General features: G+C 31.6%; 2 pseudogenes; both read right to left on the reverse strand.

Annotated features, from left to right (window-relative positions):
• LOC101491564 (ribosome production factor 2 homolog) overlaps nt 1–732 on the reverse strand; it is a 5167-nt pseudogene extending 4435 nt beyond the window's left edge.
• A 3180-nt stretch (nt 733–3912) lies between these two features.
• On the reverse strand, nt 3913–7477 carry LOC101513482 (ribosome production factor 2 homolog; annotated as a pseudogene).
• Between the last annotated feature and the right edge of the window lie 3263 nt (nt 7478–10740).

The following is a 10740-nucleotide window of genomic DNA, read 5'->3' on the forward strand; positions in this document are numbered from 1 at the left end:
TCACTCTTACCTTCTGATCTGGAATATAAACATTTCCAATCTTTCCTTCTATGACATCCTTTTTAACATTCTTCTCCTATGAGCAACAAAGCAAGTACACAATTTAGACATGCAACTTCGTTTTACATTAACAAATAAACTAGAAAAGATTTAGAGATTTTGTCAACCTTTTTCTTTGGCTTATTCCTTGAAGTTCTCATGGCTTCCTTCCTCAAACTTTCATTAGGAAGACAATGCCGACGAACAACAAGATCCATCGAAGGACCAACTTCTACCAATTCCATTCTTGGGACAACCGTACCCGATTTTTTCAACCGCAACGCAGAGTGCGTAAAAAACACCTTAGTTGCAGACAGGGCAGTACATACATATGCACGGTCCACTCCAGCAAGATTTAAATTCTCCACAACCTACATGAATCATGTGCATCACTTCTGTTAACATATTTCAGCTAAAAACAAAAGAATGTGGAAGAGCAATTATTCACCTCTCCGCGAAAAAGATCGAGTAAAACCTCCTTCAAATGTTTTAGCTTTTCCACAGTCTCAAATCCTTCTCCAATGAAAGCAATAAAAGGCTTTGACCCTTCCTTTGGAGATAATTTTTTATCGTATGTAAATGACTCCATGGTTCTAAGATTTTCAACCCCGACTTCTACCAGATCATAAACATGGTGATCATATGTTCTTCCGATAACAAGGTTATCAGGTCGCTTCTTTGAGTGAGATCCATACTGCAAAATACAAGCAACTTTGATCATTACCAAATCGCTATCCATGCAATATTTAGCACTCATACTATATGTTAAATAATGAACTCAATTAATTTAGAGGAAGAAGTCTGTATTAAGATGTCAATATCACACTTTTTTATAACTCCAACAAAGGCCTTGCATCACAAGTTTCGGGTAATACTACTACTATCTGAATACAAATAAAGTTGACCCTAATCTACCATCATAACTAAATCTGTTTCATGGCAAAATCACAATGAGTTACTATGATTTTGCAAAAGCTATATAATTCAGCTTCTGCAAAATCACGCTGACTCACTGTGATTTTGTCAATCCAAACGGGAAACCAAACATACACTAACTATAAATAGCTTAACATACCAAGTACAAATTTTTAACTTTTTAACACAGGTGGTTGAAATAGTGAAAGCGGGTAAAAACCTAAATAATTCTTACACAAGGGAGAGGACGATTTAACATTAGATCAATGCTAACAGCAAATTGTATGACTAACAAAGACTTAAAATAGATTTTGGGAGGTTTGTTTCTTTTTTTTTTTAAAATAAAGTGAGGTGTCAAAATAATCAATTATAAAATTAAGAAATAAAAGTTAAAAATAGAAATTGATTATAATTAACAATAGAAAAATAGAATTGACCGGTGTACATTTGATTATAAAATCAAATGAAGCATATTTTTTAAGTAATAGTTTCAAGTAACTTTATATCACCGCATCACTATAATTAAAACGAAGTCTAGTATGAACAATAAAATACTCTGCTCTAATTAATATTGTTACAGTAAAGTTTAAGATAAAGAAATTGTCCCCTAGATGCATCATATTCTTCTTGTGAAATCATTCTTATTGCACTCAAAATACTCATAAAATGTAATTAAGGGTAAAAAAATTATTACTTCCCTTTCTAATTTTTTTAGAATAGAATTCCTTTTCTATATGAGATATTTGTGTTCTATGAACTTTACGAAAAGTCTATATCAACTTAAAACTTCACACACTTGTAGCTCTTTTATTACCGAACGCTAGTAGGTTTTTTTTAATAATATAGATTGATTGTATCAAGAAGATTTAAGATCGCATCTACTCTTTTAAATTTCTTTGTTCAATGTTTCGGCTTTTCTAATTAATTAATTAATATTTTTATGTAAATGATACTTTTTTAATTAATTAATTTTCAAATAGGTCCTCAAGCTCATTAACTTTTGTAAATAAATTGTTACTTGAGTTTTGATACAACATTCAAGCAATATGTTTATCTAAATGATACCTTTTTATTTTTGGTGCATGGTTTCCATCCCTAATCATATTATGCCGTCATAACTGAAAAATATGAAATCCGTATTGGTATCAATGATTGATCAATTTTGCTGTTTTGATGAGATCAATGATTGATTTTTACTTGTAGAAAGTATATTACTAACTATCCTTAGTTTTTTCATTGTAGTGAATTGCCTCCTACACAATATCAAAGTTTCCTTTTATCAAGTCTTCATTCAATCCCCTAAGATAATCATTAAGAACATTGGCTACCTTCCAAATTAAGAAAGTAAAAAATCATATGGTTAAAAAAACATATAGCCTAAGACCCAAAAATAAAAATAAAAACATGTAGCCATGGTTATGACTTATGAAAGGAAAAATGCGTTTATGAGAAATTATCTCAATGGGCACCTATGGTGGCAAAAACTTGAATTTAGGCCAAAAAAGTGATTCATTCCCAAAAAACATGGCAAAGATAATTAATAGGAGAATCATTCATTGTTTGTTACACACATAATAGAACAACTAAATGAAGCTATAATCAGGACTATGACCATCCCACCAAAACTAAATCAGTGACATACTTATGGAAATATTGAAATTAAAAAGGACACTAATGAACACAAATGCAAACCATGGTAGGAAAAGATGTAGTCCAACACACGGTTCTAAAGGAAACATGCATTCATAAGTATACATAAATTAAGTGTACAACAGTCCAAGACATAGTCCAACCTGCATCAAGACACATATTTTTCAAACATAATCATGTGTACACAAATTTTCAAAATAATATGAAAAAGCATGGAAATTTCAAATACAAATAACTGTATATAAGATTTCAAATTAGATAAATATACAAATATAAAAACAGTACACTAGGACACCAAGAATCTTCAATGTGGGCATCAAAATCTGTTAATGGTTCAATAAGAAATGATATAAAAAAACTATAACATGTAAACAATACACTTTGTTAAGTTGAAGATCGACACCATAATTGTTTGAAAAATGACAGAGCTAGATACATGGTTTTTAAGATACCATCGTAACATTCTCATGAACCAAAGTAAATAAAACCAAGACGAGAAAACACATTAAAAAAAATTAAGAGATGAAGATTCAAGGGCAAGTTAAATAACGTAACATTGAAACTATACACTAAATTTAGTAGATCCTCAAATGAGGCATAAATGAGACGTATCTTATGATTGGGTTAGGTCCTCTTAGCCACTACTGTTAATTATATATCTACTTTTTTAAAATTAAAAAGTCAAAGTCATGAGTGTTCTAATAAGTTCAACCAAAATCAATGACACCTTTTTTTTTTGTCTTTGTCATGTTTATTTGTTGAAGGAAAATAAATTGCAAGTTTTACCTTTCCCTTTGATCCATTAATTGGTTCTACATGTTTAATTATGTCATATTCAGTAACCCAATTAGAGACTTACACAGAAGCAATTTTCTGTGTGGATACCTGAACAGGAGGAGCTTCTATCACTATGACAACTCTGAATTCTTTTCATTGTAGTAGGTACATGTAAGTATGTTAGACTGATTTCAATCTGATGCCATAAAAATAAATCATTTCAAATTTAGTTACCTTCATAGAAAGCTTGCAAGTTGCAATCAAGAATAGAATTTGGTATTTCACTTTGACCCTATAATGTTAGAGCAAATCTTTGGAGAAAGCTTGCAACTCATAGGAATAGAAATACAATGAATAAGACAAAAATATGCTTACAATTAAATACAACAAAATTGCCTCACTGTGTAGGTGAAATCAAGAATATTCATGTCATGTAAACAACATGCAACCTAGTATAATTTGACCTACAATTGATCACTTCATAATCAAAAGACAGGGGAAAGACAACATGTGAAATAATTTTTTAGTATTTTAAGAATCTTCCTTCTTCCTTTTCGAAGAATGCTCATCATTCCCATGTTTCCGCTTGGCTTCTCGGCGTTCCCTCTTCACTCCTTTCGCTTTATTGGGCAAAGCCATTTCTCCAATCTAAACAATTATAAATCATTATCATAGGCACAATGAATGTACTTTGTCGAATGAACTTAACTCAAATAGTTGATGCGAAGAATAAAAAAAATAGTTGTTAATATGAAAGTACGCCTAAGAGAGGGGGGTGAATTAGGTGTTAGTAAATTTTCTTGTTTTTAGTGATATGGTAATCAGATTTTCTGAGTTTAAGAACAAGGCTTAATAAAAATTGCAGTAAGTAAATGAACACGGTAAGATTTATCCTGGTTCCCCTTATAATCAAGGGTACGTCCAGTCCTCTTGCACACCACAAGAGATTAATCAACTACTTGTCAGAAAATGTACAATTCCCACCCTGGGATTCTTGCTACAATACTTCTAAGATAGCACACCACTATCTTACTTGTACAAATGATACAATAAGGTTTGAATAAATCTAAGATGTGGTATATTGATAAACAACTCAATAGTAATTCAAGTACTTGAGAACTTTTAGAATGATATGAAAATCTAATGCAAGTACTTAGAAAAATCAGAATTTTGTTCAAATTTGTTTAATGAAATAATTCAAGGATGGTTAATTTTTGATCTGAAGTTATGAGGTATTTATACTCCATAAAACATCCTTTCAGATTCGTGGCCATTGATCCAAAAGGTTTGATGAAAAATTACAATGTTCTAGAGGCATTCCAGATCTGAAAAATTGTAATGTTTCCAGGTGTATTCGAATACAGTATATGTGTATTCGAATACACGTCTTTGTAACGTTCAAAAAATTCAAATTTTACATCTTGTATTCGAATACACATCAGTGTAGTCGAATACAGATTAATGTATTTTAGCCTCTGACTTAACTTGTATTCGACTACATATGGGTGTAGTCGAATACACTTGGCCGCTGACTTAGCTTGTAGTTGACTACAGATGTGTGTAGTCGAATACACTTGGCCACTGACTTAGCTTGTAGTCGACTACAGATGGGTGTAGTTGAATACACCATTTAACGTTTTGCTTCTGACTTAAGTTGTATTCGAATACAACATGGTGTATTCGAATACACTTATGCAAATTGTCAAAAATATGATTTTAAATGATTTGTTAATGTTGTTTTTGATTTTCGAAAACATGTTAAATGCATATGTAAATATGAATTATTCTCATGTATTTGAACTATGTATTTGTATCATATACCTTTACATTTACTCATTTATTATTTGGATTTGGAAGCTTATTCAAGTTGGTTTGATCTTCTTTTTGATCTTGCTGCATTGTCCATAGTTGGTGGTCTTGTCGTCATCAAAAACATGTAGTTTACAATAGTCACTCTTACCTTCTGATCTGGAATATAAACATTTCCAATCTTTCCTTCTATGACATCCTTTTTAACATTCTTCTCCTATGAGCAACAAAGCAAGTACACAATTTAGACATGCAACTTCGTTTTACATTAACAAATAAACTAGAAAAGATTTAGAGATTTTGTCAACCTTTTTCTTTGGCTTATCCCGTGAAGTTCTCATGGCTTCCTTCCTCAAACTTTCATTAGGAAGACGATGCCGACGAACAACAAGATCCATCGAAGGGCCAACTTCTACCGATTCCATTCTTGGGACAACCGTGCCCGATTTTTTCAACCGCAACGCACAATGCGTAAAAAACACCTTAGTTGCAGACAGGGCAGTACATACATATGCACGATCCACTCCAGAAAGATTTAAATTCTCCACAACCTACATGAATCATGTGCATCACTTCTGTTAATATATTTCAGGTAAAAACAAAAGAATGTGGAAGAGCAATTATTCACCTCTCCGCGAAAAAGATCGAGTAAAACCTCCTTCAAATGTTTTAGCTCTTCCACAGTCTCAAATCCTTCTCCAATGAAAGCAATAAAAGGATTTGACCCTTCCTTTGGGATAATTTTTTATCGTATGTAAATGACTCCATGGTTTTAAGATTCTCAACCCTGACTTCTACCAAATCATAAACATGGTGTCATATGTTCTTCCGATAACAAGGTTATCAGGTCGTTTCTTTGAGTGAGATCCATACTGCAAAATACAAGCAACTTTGATCACTACCAAATCGCTTTCCATGCAATATTTATATGTTAAATAATGAACTGAATTAATTTAGAGGAAGAAGTCTGTATTAAGATGTCAATTTTTATCACACAGTTTTTTATAACTCCAAAAAAAGGCATTGCATCACAAGTTTTGGTTAATACTACTACTATCTCAACACAAATAAAGTTGACCCTAATCTACCATCATAACTAAATCTGTTTCAAGGCAAACTTCACTGAGTGTATGTTAGGTTTGACGGTGGGATTGGCAAAATCACAATGAGTCACCAAGAATTTGCAAAAGCTATATAATTCAGCTTCTGCAAAATCACGCTGACTCACTGTGATTTTGTCAATCCAAACGGGAAACCAAACATACACTAAGTATAAAAAGCTTAACATACCAAGTACAAATTTTAAACTTTTTAAGACAGGAGGTTGAAATAGTGAAAGCGGGTAAAAACCTAAATAATTCTCTTACACAAGAGAGATGATGATTTAACATTAGATCAATGCTAACAGCAAATTGTATGACTAACAAAGACTTAAAATAGATTTTGGGAGAACCAAAAGTGATTTTGACCCTAAACATGAATTTTAAACTCTCACTTTCATATTGAAGTATTCAAACATAAATCATTTTAACTGAAACTCACTTTTAATTAAAATTAATTTTACAAAATAATTTGTTGTCGCCATTGAACCAAACAACAACCAAACCTTATCCAACTAAGTAGGATTGGCTACATGATCAAACGACGTCATAATATTCTATCATATAGGATATCTCTTTCCAGCTCATTGATCTCTAGAATATCCAACATGTACCATTTTCCTAAGTCTTTCCTGTCTTTAGCGATTTAACTACCCTCCATTTGATCTACTTTTCACACTACAAAATCTACATGTCTCTTCTTTACATTACCAAACCACCTAAGGCGAGTTTCTACCATCTTTTCTACTACCAAACAAACACTTAAAACCACACAAAGCCAAAAACAAAAGTGAATAAAATAACTTGAATCAATAAGAACAATAACTGAGTAATTACCAGAAAAAGACTGCAATCTGTTTTGAGAGAGAAAAACTCCAAAGAGGTCTCACCACCAGCTTCAAAGGGCTTAATGTTTTCATTTTTACGACTATACTTACTGCACTTTCCTTTTTTAGATGATAAATCTGAGTCAACACAACGTTTAAAACTGCGCTAGTTTTTGTCCCAAATCAGCGTTTTCTTCCCTGATTCAACCTGAAAACACAACAAACGCAAATCATGATTGAATTTTTCAATGGAAAAAAACAAAGGGTGAGAAAAGAGGAAGTGATGCTTACGAGTTTGGGAGCACGCTTTTCGAGTTCGCGTTTGCCCTTACGTGTCTTGGCGGTTTTGATTTCTAACATTGTGAACAAATGGTGTCTTCTATATGCGAAGAAGAAAATCTTCTTGTTTGGTTGGTTTAGGGGTTTTAGTTTTTTTATACTTTATAGAGAAAACAATGAGTTGATTGATGTAAAAATAAATATGACCATCAAAGTTAAATTCATCAAACCAACGTAAATAAATTATTTTTACAAACATAAAGACAAAGAGAAGTGTTAGTTTATTCTTCTAAAGAGTGTTATTAATTGTTGTTACTATTTTGTTTGGAGCTAGAAATGTGAGGTGGTGAACCACATTCATCGAAGCATGTTGACACTTGTCTAATTGACGAAACTAAAACAATTTTGAGGATAGTTTTTCAATAATCAACTAAGCTTACATATACCATTCAAAAGTATGCTATCGAGATTGATGATTTCATTCAAAAGATTATATCGTTCATATTGACTCAAAGATCCTGATTTGTATGGTAAATATAACCACTTTATTAAAGATGGTGCTCCTAATCTCATTTTTGAATTGGCAAGTGTAAATTCATCGTACTTAACATTCAGATAACATAAGTGCTCGTTTGGTTAGCAAAATTCAGTTTTAGTTTAAATTCTACAAAGCTTTATATTTCAGAAAACTTTAATGTGTCCCTATGATCATAATCCTAAAGCTATCTGCCTATAAATTTAGGTAAGTTTAGTAGTCTATTTTTCATTTCTTGAACTCTAACATTATATTGAAATAATTATTATAAAGAATGTAGGATACAAATGAGTTGGTAGCTGAGACGAGTAAGGATGACAATGTGTAGGTCTAGGTACAATACAATAGTTCACATCTCTGTGGTTTGAAAAAATATTTGTACATGAACCTGTGTTGACAATTGGTTGGCATCAACCTATATCCGCACCCGTTACCCACATTTGAACTAAAATAAATTGTTACATCAAAAAATATCATAGAATTTTAACACAAGTAAGAAAATATTCTAAAGTTCTTTAATGTTAAACCATGTGTCAAACTAAAGTATTTAAATCTTACAAAAATAAATTAAACAAGTTTTTGAAAAATATGCATATGTCAGCATGTTCATCATCCTCAAAATTGAAAATGTTCATCATTAGTTTCAATAATTGAAGAATTGAGGACGTTCATTAATGTCAATCAAGACATAAATGGCAAAAGGAATATTGAGGACGTTGACAAGAGAATGTTTTGCACTACAAGTACAAAGGACAATTCATTGTCAGCTCACACATTCTACTTTATAGTCCATGACAGACTGTCTCAAGTTGTCAAAAGGATGATCAAGTTCATCTATCATGTTCATAATAGAAGATGATGTATTTATATTGATGAAGATGCCTTCATGCAAAATAGATTATGATCATAAACATCCTTAAAAAAGAGGATGATTACCCATAAAGAAGATGGTGTTTACCCAGATTGCATAACACATTAAAGCAACATACTCTAACGCCTTGAGATATGCCTAACAATTGTATGCGTCCTTTACAACAATAAAGAGCCCTCTCAAGTCTATAAATAAAAGATGTTTCAAGCTACAATCTCTAAGAGACTACAATTAAATATATTTTACTTTCTTAAGTGCAAAGCTATCAAAGTTCTTTTCAATTAACAAGAAACACACTATTGTTTTTTGTCATAGATTCTAGGATCAAACTTTTGAGTGTGTTTTTAGTCCAATCTATTTCAATAATAGTGTTGTGATCGGATCCAAAATAAATCATCATTATCATTTTATTGTAAACAACATCAAGTTTGTCTAGTTGAGAGAAAATTTGAGTGACTCATGTAAGCCCGTTGAGGCTAAGAAAATATAAGTGTATAGTCAAGTGTAACTAAATGAAAAATATTAAGTTGAGAGGTTGTTCAACTTACTAGTTGAAATCTCACAAATTGTGAGCACTGGATTAACTCACGTTAGGTAAAATAGGATATTTCTTTTGTGTGATTTCCTTAACTTTATATTTTATTATTCTATTATTTCATTGAATCACATTATTGACTTCAAATATAATAATGTTCTTGAACCTTCTCAAAACACGAGTAGGTTCATCATATTGATCTAACATTCTCAAGTTTTATTTTAAGAAAAAGCATTAAAGTGCAAATTTTAAATTGTAACAATTCAAATCCTCCATTTCTTGTGACAAATATATAAACTTCAAATTGTACCTTGTATTATTTCACTTTTATGCTAGATATCCATTAATGTTTCATACACGACTTTACAAACTTCACATTTTCTTTTGAAGAAAGGCAAAATATTTAATATTAATTATTGAGACCACAAATCTGACCTCAATAAGAAAATAAGATAGAAAGATTAAAAATACCAAAAAAAAAAAAAATTAAACTCCTAAAGAAAACTCCACCACCAAAAAGGGGTTGATATCTACACCCCTATGATGTCAATCAAATACAAACAAAACTACTCATGAAGGATGACCCCCTAAACAACCAAGGGGATTGATCCATCATTGGTACAAATTCGTCTGAAATTTTTTGACATTGTATTTGAGCCACAACCAAGACAACACTTTAATACGATCTACAAAAATATTCAACGCACATTATTGTTACTTAAAATTAAATACTAAGGTTTATGATATGCTTTTTACTCCAAACGCTAGCTAACCACGTCGCAATCAAACAATAACTAAGTCTTTTATCCCTACTAAGTAAGCCTGAGGAAAAATGAGCATGAGAGCTAATTTGATTAGGGAATGTTGCATAAACCTCAAATCAATTCAAAACCATTACCCACACTCTTCCAAATAAGGGAAAATCTACAAATAAATATAGTGTCAATTCTATAGCACCACACTGAACTAGATTGAACTTTTTGGACAACCTATCATGATAAAGCCTCCAAGAGAAGATGGGATACCTTTAAGGGTACAACCTTATGCCACAAAAACTTGCCCAAAGGATAAGTAGAAATGCTCTGATTTTCCACAAGTATATTGTATGCACATTTGACTGTATAATCTTCATTTGAGTTATTTTTCCATTGTCATTTATCTACCAAGTTTTCCTATAAATAAATGTCGTGTCGATTATTCAACACAACACCAAACCAAATTGGACTTTATGGACGTCCTATCTATATAAATCCTCTAAGAGAAGAGGATACCTTCAGTGGTACAACCTTATACCACACGAACTTGTTAGAACCAAGTTAGTTTGAATAACTATGACCTTACTTGTTTTGATGATATTAAAATCAGTTTGTGGGAACAGTTAAATGCACTAATATTTAATCTAC

This window comes from Cicer arietinum, chromosome 4 (assembly GCF_000331145.2).
Source record: "Cicer arietinum cultivar CDC Frontier isolate Library 1 chromosome 4, Cicar.CDCFrontier_v2.0, whole genome shotgun sequence".
Taxonomy (NCBI): domain Eukaryota; kingdom Viridiplantae; phylum Streptophyta; class Magnoliopsida; order Fabales; family Fabaceae; genus Cicer; species Cicer arietinum.